This window comes from Sminthopsis crassicaudata, chromosome 1, assembly GCF_048593235.1.
Source record: "Sminthopsis crassicaudata isolate SCR6 chromosome 1, ASM4859323v1, whole genome shotgun sequence".
NCBI lineage: Eukaryota > Metazoa > Chordata > Mammalia > Dasyuromorphia > Dasyuridae > Sminthopsis > Sminthopsis crassicaudata.
The window spans coordinates 66,603,432-66,623,946 of NC_133617.1; positions in this window are offsets into that span (position 1 = coordinate 66,603,432).

Here is a 20,515-nt window from a genome sequence, read left to right on the forward strand (position 1 = left end):
AAAGAAATTAAACTCTGCCCTCAAGGAGCTTATAATCTACAGAAGCTATACAATTCTAGGAACCTACAGTGAAGAAGAGAACATGGACACACGTTTGTCAGTAAAAGATGACTGAAGAAAAGAGAAAAGACCAGCAACTGGAGGTGCAGAGAGAGCCTCAGAGTGGGGCCTACATGGCCAAAGCTCCAGCACGGCCTTGTCGTGGAACTCCGGAGGCTCCCCATTGTTGTCTGTAACATAAAAACCTGGAAATCCCAGCTAAGGCTGGCTCCAGCCAGACACTTGCACATCCCCCAAGCACTCCAGGGTCCAGCCAAAAGAAGCTCTTTGCTGCACCCCGAGAGCAGAATTATGTCTCCTGCCTCATGCCTTGTCCAGTACCCAGAATGTGTTCCTTCCCTCCCCACCACTGACAAGGATCTTTCTTTTAACAAGCTTAATTTAGTGCCAGAGCAGGGAAGCTTTCCTGAAGTGCTTCTCTCCTCTTAGAATTATCTTGCATTTAGTCTGGTATCTTCTCCATCCCAGACTGCAAACTCCTCGAGAACAGGACTAGTAATCAGATTTTGTCTTTCCATTCCCAGCCCTGAGCAAAGCGACTTTTTACTTGTAAAGTGGCCTAATATATGAAGGGCTGCAGTGACCTGACCTAAGTGAGCTCTGAGAAGCAGAGTTGGAGAAGGAGTTCCCTCTGGGAGGGCTGGTGAACAAGTCCTACCAAGGCAGGGAAGTAAGAGATGGAACTGAACTGGAAGAACTAATACATTGGGGAAAAGCCTGGAGTCTTTGGAGAAGGGAAAGCTGGAACCCGATTGTGGAAAAGCCTTTATCAGGCAGGCAAGGGGGAGATCGGAGCAACACAATGGTGCTTAATCAATCTTCATAAATTAAAGTGATCTCCTGAATGATCCCAGACAGCATCTTTTAAGAGCAGTGGAGGCCCGGGGGGATGGACCGTTTGAAGGAGGGGAGGCTGGGCTGGACCTTAAAGGAAGAGGCAAGGCGGAGAGTGAGAGAGGCCGGGCAGGGGAAGGGGTTCCTGTCCACTGATTCGGCCTCAGGATAGCCAGGCGAGGCCCTGGACAGGAGGAGGGGGAGGAAGCTGGAGGAAGGGGACCCCAGGCTCCCTGTGGCAGCTGCTGGGAAGGCCGCTCAGGGCAGGGCCAGATTATATATTCATCAAAATCTTAAACAAAAGGCCTGTGGGCTGGGGCTCCAGCTCTGGCTTTTATGGTAATGTACAATGAATTACCCACAATGCCTGGCCGTTCTGAGCTGTTCTTGGCAACCATCCTAAACTAATTTTTATACGTTCATGTGTATATAATTTTTTTTCCTCCCTCTTTCCTTTCTGTCGTTAAGATGAGAGTCTGGAAATGGAGGCCTGGGGCTGAGTGGGGGAACAGCATTCATAGGAATGGCAAAAGGGGGAGCCCCAGAGGGTATCAAGAGGCCATTTGGCCCTCATAATATTCCGTGCCCCTCACATTTCTGTGAAAGCTGACAAAGCCCTCCCGTAAAATAACCTTTTTAAGAAGCTGAAGGTCAGAGTCAGGTAATGACTCCCCAAGGTCAACTGGAACTTGAACCCAGGTTTAAGCATCTGCCCTAAGATGGATACTGGAGGGTAATGCTCCTGGCCCCTGGGGAGGGCTGGAGAAAAGCAGACAGGGCCCTGGAGTCCGAGGTGGAATCCCTTTTCTGACAAAAAGATGCCAGAATTGAAATTGGAAGGAACCCAGAGGCTAAAATCATTCCTTCTCAAAGAACAAAGAGTGAAAGCCTCAGAGACAGCGAGACAGAGGTGACCCGGATGGGGACACAGAGCAGGGACTAAGGGGAAGCCAGCTCCCGGTCTGGACTCAGTTTGCTTTTCTGTGAAAGGAAGAGACTGGACAAGAAGATCTAAGATTCTATGATTTCTCTTTCTACTGGCAAGGCCTCGTCTCCCCCCTTGTGTTCTCAAAGTTAGGGGGATGAAAGCCAGGGTATTCCCAAAGTTTTTCAAGATGGGGCCTTTGCATTCAGCTGCCATGCTGCTCTCTGCCCCACCGGCCACTTTCCCAGCAGCTTCCAAAGAGCCCCCCTAGTCCCCCAAATACTGGCTCTCCCCCAACTTCCCTCTCTGGGCAGATCCCTCATATTTGCTGTACCCTGGTCCTGTCGGCACCTAAAAGGGGGGTAGACAGGCAGTTCAAAAGAACATGTCATCTCCTGTCTCAAAAGTACTCAATGGCTCCCTCTTGCCCAAATATCTTTATTTAAATGCCTCTACAGCTCGGAGAGATCGTGTGTATTATTAATTGTATCTTATGACTTAGTAGAGTATAAGTGCTATGTAGGCAGGGATTGTGGCCTCTCAGGTACAATATACACCTAAAATCAGTATTCGCTGAATATGAACAAGGGGAGAGCATAGGAAATAAGATATTCTAATTTACAAGAATTAAACTGCCAGTCTTTGCTAGCTCAAGCCTGTTTCTGAAAGGGACAGAAAGGAAAGGTCCGATGTGGCTGTCACCTGTGAGTGTAGAACAAGACTGATTTTGGGTTCAGAGGTGACCCCTGACCACTCGGTTAACTCTAGGCAAGTCAGCGTGACCCGTGTGAACTCCAGTTTCCTCAAGAACTAGTGTAGGAGCTGGACAAATGATCTCTGGGGTTTCTCCAGCTCAGAATCCTACAGCCCCTGAAACAGCTTGTTAAATGAAATCAGTCTCTGCTGTAGAACCACGGACGGGTCGTTTTCCTGCTCTGGGCCTCCATCTCCTCATCTATTAGAAGGAGATAATGATCCTCTATTGATCCTCACTGGGGTGTTATAAGGGACAGATGAGGTTGTGGAGGAAAATGGGTTTTGAACAGGATGAAGAGCTCTACAAGAGCAAAGGATTATTTGGCGATTAATCACAGAAGGTACAGCTAAATCCTTCTTCAATCAGATTAGATTTTTCAAGTTGGACCCACCCAATTCAGGCTGTGACAAACATATAGGAAATGTGACAGAGAAAAACCCATAAAAGCCAAACAAACTCCAAACTAACTCGGCTCCAGGAAAAGCTCCAAGACGGTTCGGCCTTCAGTTCTCCCAGGACATGCTGGGATTCCCAACACTCAGCAACTACTACTAAAACCATCCAGGTGGGCCCAGATCAGTGCCCAGGCTTTAAAGGTTTCTGACTCCAGGAGAATCCTGGACACCCTCCAGGATCCCAACACTGAATGTCCTCTGAAAGAAAGAATAGGCAGGTAACCCCTTGTAGGACGGCCGCTGTTCTCTCGGGTAGAAATGGAACCGATCGAAGCCCAGGATGGTTGGTTACTAAAGGTTTCCTAAGAGATGTCTTAGCTGCTGAGAGAGGGCTTTGAAAGGAAGCATGGAGCTGGATAATTGCATAAATATGTGCGCATATACTGGATTTAATATACGTTTCTACCATGTAACTTATCTTGGACTACTTGCCATCTAGGGGAGGGTGTGAGGAAAGGGGGGGAAATTGGAATACAAGGTTTTGCAAGGGTCAATGTTGAAGAACTGTCCATGCATGTTTTGAAAAATAAAAAGCTTTAATAATATAAAAAAAGAAAAGAAAGGAAACATGGAGGAGCCATCAGAAAGCTTGGGGCTCAGCTCTGAACCTCTGCCTTCCCTTTAGGTCTCAGTTTAGGATGGCCTGTTTAGGATGGGGCCGAGAATCATGGCCTTCCACTGGCTGCCCTTGGGTTCTCTCCACAAAGGAGGGTCGGTATTTAGCACCGTGCTCGGGCTGATTTAGGGCACTAGGGCATCTGAAGCTCCTTGGCACTGCCAACCTGCTCTTGAGCTTCCCTTAGAGTGGCAAGGTAGGGGATGGGCCAACAAGGCCCTTCCTTCTCATCCTGGACTTGTCCTTCACTGGGAGCAAAGAAGACTCCAACCAGAACTCCAACACCAACCGCGGGGATTGATCACGGGCCAGCCTCTCCACGACACATATACGGACAGGATGGTGAACTACCCACAGCAGTTCACTACAGGGTAGTTAGGAGAAAGGGCGCAGGTGGTGGGCAATGGGGAAGGACTCCTTGGAGAGGCTGGGGATGGAGCCGAGGCTGGAGGGAAGAGCAGTCGGTCTCCATGAGCCCGGCAGGCGGGCCTGTGTAGGAAGGCCCAGGTGGCTCTGGGCAAAGGGCTCTGGGGCCACCCAGAGGAGCCTCTGGCCTGGGCAGACCCGAGCTCTGGGGACTGGGCAGGCTGGTGGGAGGGTCCGGAATGGCTACACAAGCTTGGGCAAGTCCCATGACTGCCTGGTCGTCAGGTCTCATAAAACATGGGACAGTTTCCAATCAGATAAGCTTCCTAAGGTTTGCTGAGACCCTCCAGCCCAACTCAGGTCCTCCGGCTCCGTGCCCACTGCCCTGAGACAGGCCCTGCCAGCCGATGTTCTGGCGCGCCCGGCGTTAGCCAGGCGCCTCTCCACCCTATTTTCTGGAGCTTTATGAACATGTCAGACAGAGATGAAGGCCTTGCTGAAGTCAAGCTCTATTGTTGCCTATCGCGTCCCCCCCCCCCCCACCTGTCACTGTCAGAGGGAAATTAGATTGGCCTGCCACGTCTGTGGCTCACGATGGCATCCGGGTTATTACCCACTGCCCTGTGATTTTCAAGGTGTTTGCAAATTGATTGTTTTGAGCATTTGCCCCAGTTTTTTTTCCCTTCTCCTAGATATCAATGTCAAACTAACTGGCCTATAATTTCCTCTTTTCTCCTTGGTGGAGCGGGGCTCTGCTCCCCTTTCTGTGTCTCCTTGGTTCCTCCACGAGCCGTGGCCGGCGATGGATCCATCCCTCGTCCCGCCATGACCCCCTTCCAACCCTTTCCTGCTCCCCCCCCCCAAAGGCACAAATACTTCCTGTCTGAGCTGGGTCTCAAGAGATAAGACTGAGGTGAAAAAGACTTTTAAACTTTTTGCTTATTTATTGCAGCATTTTCTGGACTGAGTGCTTCCTCTAATTCTCACCTGTCTCTTCCCCTAGAAGCTTGGCTATATATATCCATTCCAATCCATGCTCCCATAAAATCCACCAAGCATTCACAGAACCGTAGCTTTTGAACTAAAGGTCCAGGAATTAAATCTCTCTTTTTACAGTTAAAAAAATTGAGGCACGTTAAGTGACTTCCTCAGGTTCACAGGGCTGAGACAATCTTTGGTTTAATCTATCCTGGCAAGTGGTGAAGTCCCTACACTGTGACATTTGATTTTCCAGGGCTGAAACACTACTGTAGGAATGACAGGGAGGAGGCACCTGGAAAGCCGGCAGCCGGCAGGCTAGTCCCAGCGTGGCCACCAACGGGCCACGGGATCCCACACGAGTTCCCAGGCCTTTGCTTCCCTCCTCTATTACACTGGAAGGATGACTCTTTTGAGACTCTTTTCAACTGAAAAAATCACCCGTCAGATGCTTAGCAAACTTGTAAGCATTCTATTAATGCCAGCAATGATGATGGTGATGGATAAGGAAACAGAATAGCCGCTTGAATGCTAAGAGAAAAGAGTTTAAAAGAACACTGCTGTCCTGGCTCATCCCTAGCCTGCCGGGTCACCCTAAAGAAGTCACTTTCTCTCTGAGCTCCTATTCTTTAGCTGGAAAATAAAAGTAATGGGCTAAATAATCTCTAAAGTCTTTTCCAATTCTAAGATTTTTGTCTTCCCATGATTCCTATTCATTCAATAACCATTTAATTAAACAACAAACTGGGCTTGGGGACAGAGCCGTGTTTCCAATATCGGTGTACAGTAAGTAGGTAGGACAGAGGCAGAAACAGGCTCAAAGGAAAGGGGCTTTCCCACAGACCTACGGCTTGTAGCAGGGTCAGGGCCTTATGATTTCTGAGCTCCCTTCACCACCCAGTTTGTAGAGATAATTAGGACACGGCCACAGCCCTCGTGGAGCTTGCAGGATTGTGGGGAAGACTGACCATACCCAAATAAGCAATGATTGAATAAAAAACAAGCAGCACTAGCACTGGAGTAACAGGAAAAGCACTGCAGAAACACGCTGCTCCAGGAGTTCCAGTGAATGAGTCTGTGACTGGGAGAAGATGGTGGAAAATGGCAGGGAGGAGGGGGTATCTAAGTGAACATCCTGTCACTGAGACGAAGGGACAGGGATTTGAGAGTGGGCAATATCCAGCAGCAGCAATCCCCTCCATCTAGCAGCTCTCACCCCAGAGTGAAGGGAGGAAGTGCAGCTCACACTTCGAAAGCACTTTATAGTTTGGGAAGACTTTCTTCAGACATCCCTGAGGGTGTGTGTGTTATTATCACATCTCCAAGAGCAGGAAACCGAGCCTTGGAATAGGGCAGATGATTAATCACCAGGGTCTTATGGACCCAGGCTGAAAGCCAGCTCTCCTCCCTCCAAGGGAAAACCGTTAGCCATTTGTGACAATCTGGACCCCAGGAAAAGGCAATCAGGGAGGGCTTCAGGGAGGAGAGGGAGTTGGAGGAGCCCTGAAGGACAAAACCACGTCAGAATATTGAGAAGCTTTAAAATATTTTGTTCCTCTGCTCAGCAGCTTTGCACAGATCCTCCCAGCTTCCCAAGTAAAGTTCAAACTCTTCTGCCAAGCATTCAAGATGGAACTCCTCTGGGAGCTGAGGGCCTCCTACCTTTCCAACCGCCCATCATTCCCTTCCATAGCCCAAATGTTTTCTGGGCCAGGAATGGCCTCCCCTCGGTGTCAGCTCAATTCCTAGCTGTTTTTTTTTCCAAAGCTAACTCAAAAAACTCCTTCCAGAAAGACTTCCTTGATCTCTCCCTCCCTGGCCTGTGATAACCTGCTCCTTTGGATTTCACCTAGAAATTTGTTTTGTAATCAATCTAAAGTATTGGATTTTTGCTTCAGGGGATAAAATAGTGATCTCAGATGTTTCCTAGCTGTGTGGCTGGACAAGTTCCAACCTCTCAGCCTTAGCTTCCTCATCTGTGAAATGGGAACAGTTACAGCAGCTACTTCATAGGACTGTGGTCAGGTTCAATGGAGATAACAAGTGGAAAGTATCCTTACTTCTCCCACCCCCACCTCAACTGTCCTACAAGCTCTTTCAGGGCAGAGATCTCTTCATCTACAGCTGCTCCCCTTATGGATAACCTAGAAGCTTGCACCGAAGAAGCACTTAAGGTTAATTCTGTCGCCCTCAGAGTTTACAGTATGATTTGGGAGCCAGAAGTTAAAGTTGGAAATTCCAGGCAAAGTCAATAGGAGAACTCTCAGGAAGCAAATGTGCCCAATATGTTGTAATGACGGAAAAGCTGCCATTTTGTAGGACTGCAGCATTTACAAAGCACTTTCCTCACAACCTTGTGAAGTAGACAGAACTCGGCAGAAATGACAACTGCTACATAAAAATAGCCAATATTGATCGAGTATTGGGAATCAGTCAGAGAGAGCCGACGGGGCTGGCCTCGTGGTCAGGAAGACCTGGTTTGAATCCCACCTTTCATGCTCAAGGAGTATGATCCTCAATAATCCCTTAATTTCTCTGAGCCTTGATTTCATCGTCTGCAAAATGGGGATAATAACAATAATAACAGGACTGCTGTTAGGGTCAAATAAAAAATAGGAAACCACCCTCCATAAAGCTTAAAACACTGTTCTGGAATTGGTTGGTGAGCTCCGCTTTAATCTAGGCCTCTGGGCATCCTGGTCAGGTGCCCCTCTTCCCTGTATCTGTGCCCTATAAGTGAGGAGACAGCTTCAGGGAAGCAGGGGGGCTGGCCAGCCCTGGAGGAGGTGGCTGCCCCCAGGACCCCGGCGTAGGAGAACCACATGTTTCTTTCTGGCTCTGGCCCTTGATTCCCCTCAAACACCTGTGGGGCCCCGGGCTTTTCTGCCCCCTTACTTCCTGAAGCAGACAAGTTCATTTAAAATTAGCTTCTGAGGCCTTCTGATGTGAGGAGGTCTATTTTAAGGAATATCATCACCTGTCAGCAGGAAGAAAGGAGGTTACATTACAGTCTGAGACATTCAAGTGACTGAGGAACAAAAAGACTTCATCTCTCCTCTGGGAAGCATTTCCTGCCCACTCCAAACTCCCACCACATCACGGCCTGTCCTTCCTCTGGACTCACAGCATCCCAGAACATCCGGGCTGGAACAGCAAAGAAACTGGAGGCCTAGGGAGAGGAAGGCCCCCCACAGCCAGAGCCCCACTAAGGGAGCACTGATGAGCTCCCTTCTCATCCCAGATAATGTGCTGACTGCAGGGGAGCCCCCTATGATTCCTTGGGCAAGGTTTTCCCCTCCCTTGGACCCAGTTCTTCTATCTTAAAACAAGGAGGTGGGCCTCCAAAAACCTCTAAGGATCCCTTTCCAGCTCTAACATCTCATGATTCTATGCACTAATTTGCAAATTCCCTGAAGGGAAGGGCCCTCTCCATATCCACACAGATCTGCCATCATGCATTAATTTACAATGTGAGAAATCAATGAACAGATTAATGGCACTGGGGCGTCTCCTGCGGATGGAATCTGCGTTTTGAGTCGGTGGGGCTGGATTCTAATCTTGGTTCTCTCATGACTTACGCTGCAGATGACTTTGGTGGGGACAGTGCAGATAACACCCCTACATCAGTGGAGTACTGTGAGGACATTTCATAAACCTCGAAGCCCTACGGCATCAGGAGTTGCCATCTCTGTGCAAAAGGCCATTTTCCTTAATTCCCCAACCCTGAGGAAGAACAGAATTAGGCCCAATTTTGCACAGAGGGAGGCTGATAGCTCTAAGCCACTCAGCAAGCAGGTCCATCAACTGAAGGAAGTATTCCCCACCTCAAAAAGAGGGAGGTCTCTCCCCTGGTTTGGCTCCGAGTGCTGGAGGGGGAAAGGGCAAACCCCATGAAGGGTGAAATTTGCAGATTACAAATGGCTCTCATTTAAATAACCTAAGGTGCACCCGGCAAGGAATTCTAAAAATAATTACTCTGATCCTGATTGTCTGAAATGACAAATTGGCCCTTCAGAAAGGCTAGATTTCTTAAGACTTAAAATAAAAATCTGACACTGAATTTAACAAAAAACAAAACCCCGGCAGCTCCAGGAACCCTTCTGGGGAAGGATCTGTGGGAAGAATACATTCACCAGAATAACCATTTGCTGGCTTTATTTTTAAAGGGGTATTTCTGGAGGTTGTGGCAACAGGAACTCCCAGCACTTGTGAAGACTAAGGGGGCAGGATTCACTGAGGAGGCCGGGACTTGGAGGACTCATCCAGAAAGGGCCCTTCCCACTGGTCCCCCTGACTCAGGCGAGGGTCTAAATCCCTCTTCCATGAAAGCAACGATGACCTTACACTTCCATTTCCCCAAACCCTGTGAGTTTTCCACAGCAATCTTGGGGTTCCCCCTTCCCCACTGTGGCAGAAAGGACCCTATTCTAGGGTCTGCAAGGGAGCAGGCCGGAGAGCGGCCCTCTGACCCACAGGTGCTCAGCACATATCTGCTGAGTGAGGGCAGGCGGCCCAGGATACTGAGTGTCAGGCGGGGGTTCTGGAGTAAATCCATACACACTGAGGATGAGCAGCAGAGGGATGTTTGAAGGCAGGATTTGAGGAAGATGAATAGGCAGGAGGGGCTGGAGGCCGGGTGCCTAAATGAATACCAACTACTCCTGTCTCTGGGATGCCTTTCATTTACAATCCCTTCCTCGGTGATCCTGAGGATGTATAAATATCATTTCCCTCATTCTACACAGGGGAAACTGAGGCTCTGGACAATTCTGTGATTCTGCCAGAGGGGTTCACTACAGATTCCCCCGCGTAACCCAGCTCCTTCTGCCACAGAGCTGCTCCCCGGACTCTCACAGGCTGCCTTCCTGGCCTGGAGCTGCATTTCTCAGAGCGGACCCCAGCTGAGGGAGGTGGGCTTTGCCAGTCCCTGCTCATCCTTTTCTGGTGGGAGATTCTGGCCCCATTTATCTCTTTCTCCTTGGTAAACAAACTGTCAAGGAAAATAAATAGTTTTAACAGGCTCATTAATTGAATTCAGGGAGAAATAACTTTACAGGGCAATTTAGAGGGAACTATCAGAATGAAATGGCCAAGCTGATCAAGGAATACTTAAGCCATTTAGGTGAAAAGCAGGGAGGGAGGAATGAGAAAAGGAGAGTTCTCTTTCCATTCCTCCTGCTGTCCAGCGCCAGTCACTCCTAGTCAGATCTCACAGAGGTCAGAACTGACATTTGTAAAGTGATCTAAGGTTTACAAATGGATTTCACTACAACAGTGAAATAGCTGGTTCAAACATTATCCCCGTCTTACAGAGAAAACTATCATGTGTTGTGGAAGCTCCATGAAGCTCAAGAGTATCCTCCTTCTCCTGAATCCCATCACTAATATGTGTGACCTTCAGAAAGTCATTTAATCTCTGTGCTTTTCCATCTGAATATGGGGAGAACAGCGCCCCTGCCCTGCACATCTCTCTGGGTGTGTAAAGATTGTTAAAAAGCAAAAACCATTGATTTGTGCAAGCTAATACAATTCCATAGTCAAGAGCACTAGTGATCATGTATTTGAACTGCCCATTTTACAAAGGGAAATGGAGGTCCGAGGAAAGATACTTATCCAAAGTCAGCCAAAAGCCAGTGTCCAGCAGGACAAATCCAACCCACAATCAGCAGCATCCTGGGCAGACCAGAGAGTCTCAGAGCAGCTTTACATCTCTCGGGTGGCAGGCATGGGGAAGGAAGCAAAGGCCAAGTCCTGCAGCATGGGGGATCTGCTAAGTCATACCTCCTGTTCATTCACAGCTAGACTAATGGGAAATGAAATAATATCAATAATAAACATATATGCCCCAAGTGGCACAGCATCCAAATTCCCACAAGTTAAGAGTTTCAAGAAGAAATAGATAGCAAAACTATGCTAGTAGGGGATCTCAACTTCCTTCTACCAGAACTAGATAAACTGAACTACAAAATAAACAAGAAGTTAAGGAGCTAAACAGAATTTTAGAAAAGTTAGGTGTGATAGACCTTTGGAGAAAATTGAGAGGGGAAAGAAAGGAATATACTTTTCTTTCTTGAAAATACATGGAACCAACACAAAAAGTGATCATGTAGTAGGGCATAAAAACCTCAAAATCAAATGCAGAAAGCAGAAATAGTAAAAGCATCCTTTTCAGAGCATGATGCAATAAAAATCACATGTAATAAAGGGCCAAGGGAAAATAAACCAAAAATTAATTGGAAACTAAATAATCTAATCCTAAAAAATGAGTGGGTGAAACAACAAACCATAGAAACAATTGATAATTTCATCCAAGAGAATGACAGTAATGAGACAACACATTAAAATTTATGGGATGCAGCCAAAGCAGTGCTTAGGGGAAATTTTATACCTCTAGATGCTTACTTGAACAAAATAGAGAAAGGGAAGATCAATGAATTGGGCATGCAATTTAAAAAGCTAAAAAAAGAACAAATTTAACCCCCTCAATTAAGTACCAAATTTGAAATTCTGAAAATAAAAGGAAAGATTAATAAAATTGAAAGTAAGAAAACGATTGAACTACTCAGCAAAACTAAGAATTGGTTTTATGAAAAAACCACTATCAGGGTGGATAGGGAGTTTAAAAAATTATCAGAAAACCCTAGAGCTGGAACGGACCTTAGAGAGATCTTGTTCAAGCTGTACATTGTCCAGATAAGCAAACTCAGGCCATGACAAGGGGCTGGACCAGGATTCACATCCCCCCATTACACCTGTCAGCATCGATGACAAGACCAGAGAATTTCAGGGATGGAAGCAGATGGTGTGAGGGCCCTGGATTTGGACTCAGAGGAGGTGGGTTTGAATCTCAGCTCTGCCAATTACCATGTGACATAAGGCATCAAAGGAGGAATAGAAGTGGGGCTGGAGTAGATGATGGAGCGTAGGCTCTTCCCAGCCATAAAACAGTGGTACACCCCTCCCAAGGCCAGAATTTGTGACACCCCTGACAAATGGTTATCCAGCCTTAACCCTAACACTAATCTATAATTAAATATGTAAGATGGAGGGGAAAGAACCAAGGAGAATACCAGTCTTAATGAACTTCAGAGATTAGGGAGTGGTGGTTCTTAAAAGGAAGGGAGAAAATCTGGAAGAGAAATGAGTTTGGGGAAAGACAATATGCTGTTTGGACATGTTGTTTGAGATGTCTCCAGGACATCCAGTTTCAAAGGACCAAGAGACAACTGGTGATTCAGGGAATCAGGAGCCTGAGGCCATGTTGAGACATCTAAGTATAGTCACCTTTGTATAGTTGTCATTGTAGAAATCCTGAAGTCTATGGGAGCTGACAAAGTTCTTAGGAGAGCGAATGTTGAGGGAAGAGTCAGGAAAGAGGCCTGGAGAAAATTCACCCAAGATGATTAACCAGAAAAGGGGCCTGAGGAGTCACTAAGACACGCAGGAGAGATCCAGGAATGAGCCCAGAGGAGCATCCTGGAAGACAATTCAGCAGGTGAACTGAGGAGGAAGACTGAAATTAGGGGAAATTTTATGCCTCAAAATGTTTGCTTGAACAAAATAAAGAGAAGACCAATGAACTGGGCATGCAATTTAAAAAGATAGAGAAAAACCCAAAGCTCCCAAGTGCATCTGACTATAGGAGAGAAACCACAACCTTCTGGACTCTCAGCTGGATGCTCCTGTCAATCAGGTCACAATTTGGGAGCTGGAAGTGACTCTGTGGACTGCCTCTCTTTGGTGTATCCGGTAAGTGACCAATGGCCTAATGAACAATTGGTCATTCGGCTTCTGCTTGAAGACATCTCCCCCAAACCTCTTGGGATTGTATATGATTATTGGACAGTTTTCTGCTTCTACCCCTGGCCATGATTACTGAAGATTCTATCTACACCCTAGGAAGCCATCAAGACAGCAACTGATATGTAGACAGCATTTTAAAGTACGTCTGACTTAGTGGCTCTCCAGTGAAAAGAACTGGCCTTGAATTCTAGCTCTGCCACGGACTTAACCAGCTGTGTAATCAGAGTAAAGTCCTGGCCAGACTGCTTCCTCATCTGTAAAATGGGGATAATAAAACCACACTGCCAACTCCCAAGAACAAGGAGGGATGTGAGCTATCACTAACCATTAGAGGAGGTAATGGACGGAGGGACCGCAGAACCCAAGCGGGAGCCCGGGTTTCTCAGGCCTGGACTGAGAGGAGCCTGGGAAAGTGGAACAGATGGAGGATGAGCTCCTGCCCACCTTGGCTACAAGGTCAAACATTTGGGGCTTTAGCGGCTCTAGAACAGGGAGGAGGTCCCCATTGAGATGAGCTAGATGAGCTTGATGAGCTGCGGGAATGGCTAGCGGCTCCAAAGCTGGGCTTTCCCCATCATTACCTGCCTAATCAGGACAATTACACTTCCCAATTGCTAGACTTGGATCACCTGGCAGGAGCCGAAGCAGGGACGGGAGGGAGGGGGTGATTTCTTTGTAGGCTTTCTTTTCTGTCCTCAATTTGAAGGGCCCTGTGGAGACCAAAATGCTTCTGTGCAAAAGGCGCTTCTTTCTCCTCTGGAAATTCTTTGGAGGAGTTTGCTTCCAACAAGGAGAAAGAGGTAAAGAGGGCCTTTGAAGATCTACAACGGCCGTAACATTCCGGGGAGGAATCTGTGCTGGAGTAGTGAGAAGCCTTCTCAGGCCCTGGCTTCTGCACCAATGGTTGCCCTCTGGTTTTTTCATTGTAAAATAAGGCTTGCCTTTTGCTTTCCTTTGGATCCCTAGCACTTAGCACAGTGCAGCAGGCACATAGTAGGCTCCTGATGAATGCTAGTTGACCTATTCTCAGGGCCATGAGGAAACTGCTTTGTGAACCTTATAGTGATATGATATTATTCCTAATTATTATTAATTTTGTGTGTGTGGAGGCTATTGGGGTTAAGTGACTTGCCCCGGGTCACACAGCCAGGAAGTATTAAGTATCTGAGACCAGATTTGAACTCAGGTCCTTCTGACATCAGGGCTGACCCACTATCCACTGTGCCACCTAGCTGTCCCTATTCTTTATTATTATTATTATTATTATTTTAATTTATTTATTAATTTTATAATTATAATTTTTTTACAGTACATATACATGGGTATTTTTTTAAACAACATTATCCCTTGTATTCACTTTTCCAAATTTTCCCCTCCCTCCCTCTACTTCCTCCCCTAGCCTATTCCTAATTATTATTTCTCTATTAGTCTCCCCATTTCTGTCAGTGACATAATTCAGCAAACTTTTATCATGTTGACTCTTCAGGGCCCTAGAGTTGCAATGAGAGATGTAACTGGTCCTCACCAGGACCGTGGACTCCAACAGGTGAAGGAGCCAGGTCCACAAACCAATATGATATAAGGCAGAGAAGTCAGTGTCTGAGCAAAGGCCAAAGGGTGGCGTCTCAGTTATGAGAAACTTCATTTTTGCCCTTTTATCCCCAGTGACTAATACACAGTAGTTGCTTAAATGTTGCCTGATAAGCCTCTGTGAAAAGTCTTATCAAAATCCTAAAAAAACCCTGGGGGGGGGGGAAAGCAGGCTATGGCTTTGGGCTGTGGGAGAGAGGTGAGAAAAGGCTTTCTGGAGGGAGGGAGATCTGAAGGGAAAGGAGTAGCAGTGGAGAGAAGTAGGAAAAGACTTCCAACATCGGGAATGAGGAGTCCATCCCAGACATGGGGCATAGCATAATCAAAATCAAGAATTTAAAGAGAGCAGATCAAAACCAGGAGATGGTTCCAGTACGGCATGGGGAAGGAAACAGGAGAAAGGGCTGGAAAGTGGACTGGAACAGGAGTAACAGAATCCAGGGTTGCGTTAAGAAAACATAGGCAGCAGGGTGAAGGATGGATTAATGGGCCTGCCCTGGAGCTAGGAAGACATTTACAAAGTGGTTTGCTCATAAACAAGACCCTGAAGCAGGTAGTAAATTGTGTAAGTGTTCTCCCCACTTTGCAGATGACTAGCCCATTGTTACACAGGCCATCTGTCCCCCATACCCTAGTAATTCTCCAGCCTCCTGAAATTTCTGTATGTGTTTGTCCCCCTTTAGATTATCAACTCCTTGAGAGCAGGGCTGGATTTAGGGCTGTTCTTTGTGTCTCTATGCCTAAGCTGCAGTGTCTTGTATAACGTTGTCAAATCCAGATACTTAAAGCTTCAAAGTTGGAGCTCAAAAGCCAAACTCAACTATACAGCACATTGCCTCTCAAGAAAAGCAGCCACAGCCCCATTTGATAAGAAAAATTCATTCTGGTGCTTACCAAAAGAAGCTATTTCTAAACCTTTAGAACAGGAATTTAATCTTAGCTCTCAAAGGACTATGGATAGATTTCAGGAGTCTTTTGGATAGGAGAAAAAATACCTCTTTAATCAAAAGTACCCAACTGAAATTTATCATTTCCTTCAATTATATAAAAACATGGCTTTGAAATTTCATGCACAGACCCCACCAGACTGATTGCCAAAAGGATCCATATCACAAAAAGGGGTAAGAAAGACCCTTTCTCTGGGGCAATCTCCCTGTTAGCCCTTTCAGCAGAGGACAAATGTTGGCTCTGGGGTGAAGGATTAATTCCGATTGAGAAGAAACACTCTCAGGCTGGCTTAGACGCATTTATCTTGGTTTGGAAATTCTAAAGCGTCAAACTGACAATCACAATTTAGCCAAGTCCTGTAAGAAACCAGTACATGGTCATGTATGCTAAAGAGTTACAAGTGGCTCTATCCTTGTGGCCATTAAGAGAAATGCAACAAAGTGTGGAAGAAGCTGGAGCCTTTCCTAGAAAACTCAGATGACAAAGAATGACATATTTCATGAACCCTTAGGTTGATTTCAAGACCCAGGGAAGGATGGGACACTTTTACTTATTTTCTTACACTGTATTGTTCTGATTTTTGAGCCCTCTTCTTCTCTCCCTTTAAAAAGCAATAAAGCAGATTGCAATGCGTCCAAGTGAATATCCTTATAAGCAGAAAGGAACACCTTTCACGATGTCCTTTTTCAACATTCAGGACAACTATATATTTCCCTGGCCCAACAGGGTGTCACAAGGCAACCCATCATGAAGATGAAGCACATGAGCATGGTGCAAAGTATCGTCTTAAATACCTTGGTCATTAATAGTGCTCCTCAGAGTCTCTTCCCTCTGCTCCAGAGAGATTAACACGGCTGCCTTTGCTGAGCAAAATAAAAATGTTATTTCAATTTGTGGCTCCCACTCTCCCGTGGATGACTATTTACTCCCTTCTGTTCCCTTCTGAAATATGGGTCCTTTCTGCACAAGGAAAGGAGGTAGCAGATGAACATGCCAGCAAATTCATTAATTTATAAATCAGTCTGGCATGAGACAATTAACCATTTCCAATAATCAATTGGACCACAGGAATGATAAGCTCTCTGGCCCATGATGGATCTATGAAATGTAACCCATTTAAAATTACATCCTGTTCCCAAATAGGCCCGAGTGGTCATGATGGACTAATTAGCACCCAGATTAGCCATCCAAATTGATGCTCAAGGGGACTATCTGGTACGAGCTGCCCTTTTCCTTCTGTCAAGTACTACTTACCCTTATGCAGCACTTGGTCAGCCTTATAACTTAAGGTTATTACTCAAGTGCCGAGCCGTGTTAAATAGTCATGTGGGGGAAAATCCAAATGACAGTCAATGTGCACTTGGAGACCCCTGTTGCTAAGCCTGGCTCCTATAGTCTCACAAAGAAGAAGGCCTTTCCATTAAAACTCTATCTCTTCTTATGTCACATTCAGGTTAAATAAAAGCACCAAAGGCCCTGAAGTACAGCCTTCCAACGGTACAAGGAAGAGGTCAAAGATGGACCCAGGATGGAGGGAGAGTAGGTCACTGACTCACTGTAAGAATGAAGGCTATATTACTGAGAGTCCTTTTAGCTCCAGCATTCAGGTCTCAAGAAATAAGAACATTGGGGCAGTAGATAGAGCACTAGCCCTGAAGTCTGGAGGACCCGAGTTCAAATCTGGCCTCAGACATTTAACACTTCCTGGCTGTGTGACCCTGGGAAAGTCACTTAACCCCAGCCTCAGGAAAAATAAAAAAATAAAAAAAAAGAAGAAGAATATCAGGTGCATATTGGGCACAGTGTGATGTGTCAGGTGCAAGGGGAAGTACAAAAGTTTAGATAAGATGTAGTTCCTGCTTTCATGCAGTTACCATTTAGTGTGTTAATACCAGTTTGGGGGGGTACAGCTACACAAATAACTCTAAAACAAAAAAATACTCAGAGGCAAAAGAAATGCAAATAAAATCTTTCATGAGGGTCAAAGGGTGAAATGTAATTACTTTTTGGGAGTAGGAAAAATCTTAGGAAGATTTGGCATTGAAATTAGATTTTAAAGAGGGGTCTGGATTTAAAAGATATGTGTGTAAATGCATTTCAATAGAATTGATTTCCTATGTTTTATTCTATGAACTTTAAAAAATGGTTCTGAGGGTTCCCATAGATGTTTAAAGGGGTCCAAGAGACAAAGGTGATAAATAAAGAACTCTTGCCTGAAGGGAGGGTGCTCTGAAATGAGCTCTCCTTGGGAGCAGGTTCCAAGAGTCAATGATCCTAACAGCTCAAATTTATGGTTCCTCATGCCAGTCTTGTAAGGCAGGTGGTTTGTAGGTGACCTTCATCTTAGAGATGAGGAAAATGCGGTTCCCAAAGGGGAAGAGCTTTGTTCCGGGTCACAGAGAAATGACAGGCCTGGGATGGAAATCCAGGGACCCTGCTTCCAAGCACAAAGCTCTTCCCAATACAAACTTGCACGGTCCATTCTCACAAAAGCTCGAAGTCCAGGATCTAATGAAAACAATCCTCCAGTTGTCTCAGCTCACTCTCCAACTAAAGCACGTACACAGTGGAGGCTCCTAAAATACTGACATTGTGAATGCATGGGACTCAGAGGTGGAAGTCCCTGCAAACACCTCCTGCCTTTCTCTGTTCCAACTGTTAGAAGCACAGGCTTTGAGAGTCCAAAGCCATCTGTGATGGAGGAATTTCCCATGGCCTTCCAAACAACCTGTCCTCACTGCTCCAAACAGCTCCTACAAAGGACTTCTCCCACAGGCAGATGTACCTGCCCCAGTGAGCAAGACTGGTTGGGGCTGCTGGGCAATTCTAGCTGTTTCAGGCCCACCTCTTTTTTTTCTAACAGGAAAACCCCAGTCCCCTCTCTAGCCAAATTCAAATAGCTGATCTCCCAGGCAGGCTGGACGGCGTAAGGTGGCAGCCAACCCATCCTTACCCTTTGCCTGCTCCATCGACTTCAATGCTTTTTTCAGCACTGAAGAAGAAGGATACTTGGTCTCTGGTCCCAAGTCAGCTACTAAATAACTAGACTGAAGAGTAAGCCCACATATGGCCAAAGAGAATGGCTGACAGACAGCCCGGCCAGTGGAAATGAAGGTGATGACATTAGCAATAACAATAATAATGATAATAATGATAATACTAACAGTCCAAGTCCTTCCTGACTTAGAAGCTTTATCCTTAGATAGATAGACAGACAGACAGACAGACAGACAGATACTTAGAAGATTTTTATCCACCACTCTAAACTATACAGCCCTGGACATGTCATTTAACCTTTCAGTGAGTGCCCAAGGACAGGTATCTATCTGTATTGGTAGAGGAAGATTCATACACCATTGAAAGCTCAGGTCCACAACTAAAAATTTGTGGATAGTACTGAATAATTATCCCTTACTTATATGCAATACTGAGTACTTTCCAAACTCCGCTCCCCCAGCCCTATCCATTTTCTCATGTGATCCCCACAGGTTTTTAAACTCATAAAAGGTATTTAAATTTAAATATTAAATTTCAATTAAATCTCTAAGTCCAATCTTTCCCCCAAACCAGACTGACCCCAGACCAACAACCAACCACTCATCATGGCTACCATGGCTCCAGATTCTCCTCTCACCTCTTCCCTTCTTCCTGGAACAGGAGCTACCTGGGGAGAACCCAAGTGTCTTGCACTTCCTGAGTTAATTAGCTTTTCACTGGCACTTGCTGAGAATGACCCCATCCAGGGCTCTAAATAACCAAACCTCACATTTTTGTAGCTCTTTGAAATGACAAAACACTGGCTTTACCACAAGCCTGGGGGGAGGTCTTGCAATAAGAACCCCTGTTTTACTAAGGAGACCCCTGAGGCTGCATGGAATCCAGGTCTCACTCCTGGCTCTTTCTGATTTAGAGGATGCTCAAAGGAAAGGAGGGGTCTGAGTCCCAGGGTCGATCAAAGGCCCTCTCAGAGACTCCATCAGGAGCAGCAGCATGTGGGACCCACTCTCAGGCTGCTGGACTGGGCACTCCACCATATTTTTAGCTGGAAGTTCACACCCATCCTTCAGCTCCAATAAGTTATTTTGCTATATCAAGTTCTAAAGAAAATTCCCTTACAAGTGGAGGATGGGTCCATTTCCTTATTGACTGATCAGGACCTCTCTCAAGAGCTTCCTCCTCTCTTATCCTGGTTGGGGTTCAGCCTCTGGACCTCTGACTTCCCCCCCCAGAAGGGGTCAGGGGCCAGCAGAGTGGTCAACCAGGTTAATCAATGTTTAACAACTGAATTGCACTTGAACCAAGGGGCCTAGCTTGGCTAAGGTCAACAGAGAGAAGTGGAGGAAGAGAGGAGGATGACCACATCACACTATTTAAACCAGAAGTCCAGAATAATCTCAAACTTCCAAGCCCAGTCCTGGAGGCCTGGCCACTCCTTTCTGGGCTAAGTCCAGGGACAGAAAAAGCTAAGTCCAGGCAAATTAGTCATTCCCATCCTCTCCTTAATTTGCACCCTTTCCAGAAGTGTAAAGCAATTGATTTTTCATAATCTCCACACACCTCTTCTGCAACACTCCTGAAAATATCAGCCAAGAGACAAGAAAAATGTTAACATTTTCCAAAAAAAAAAATGTATTTTCCCCTCCCAGAATGTACCAACCAAATGTCTTTGCGATTCTGCTGCCTGCATTGCTCAGAGATGCTCTAGTCCTCTCCTGAACTCGCTGGGCCCAGAAGCAGGAGGGAGGCAGCCGAGAAAGATGGGCTGGGATTTTCATGGGACAAGTCCAGGCCCAAGCCTGCTAAAAAAAAACCCTCTCTGCACAGCCTGAAGCAAGGCCTTTTCCTTCCCTAAATCTCAGCAACTCCATCTATAAAGTAAAAGCTCTGGACTCAATGAATGACCTTTAAGGGCCCTTCAGGCTCTGAAATTCTGTTTCTAGAACTTCCCTACTCAAACCCCCTGTATCCCTCCTCAGCCAAACCTGGATTAATCCAATCTTGAGTCTCCAGGCCTGACACCTGTTCACCACCTGTAGCCAACAAGCTGTAACCTTGCTTTCTTTCCTAGCCTCAAAGCAAGCAGCCACTTACAAGGGGGGAAATGAGAGGAAATATCCCCTTCAAAAATATGAAAAACCCCAGAGCATCTCAAACCCTATGTATGCCTGATTCCTCTCCGGCAC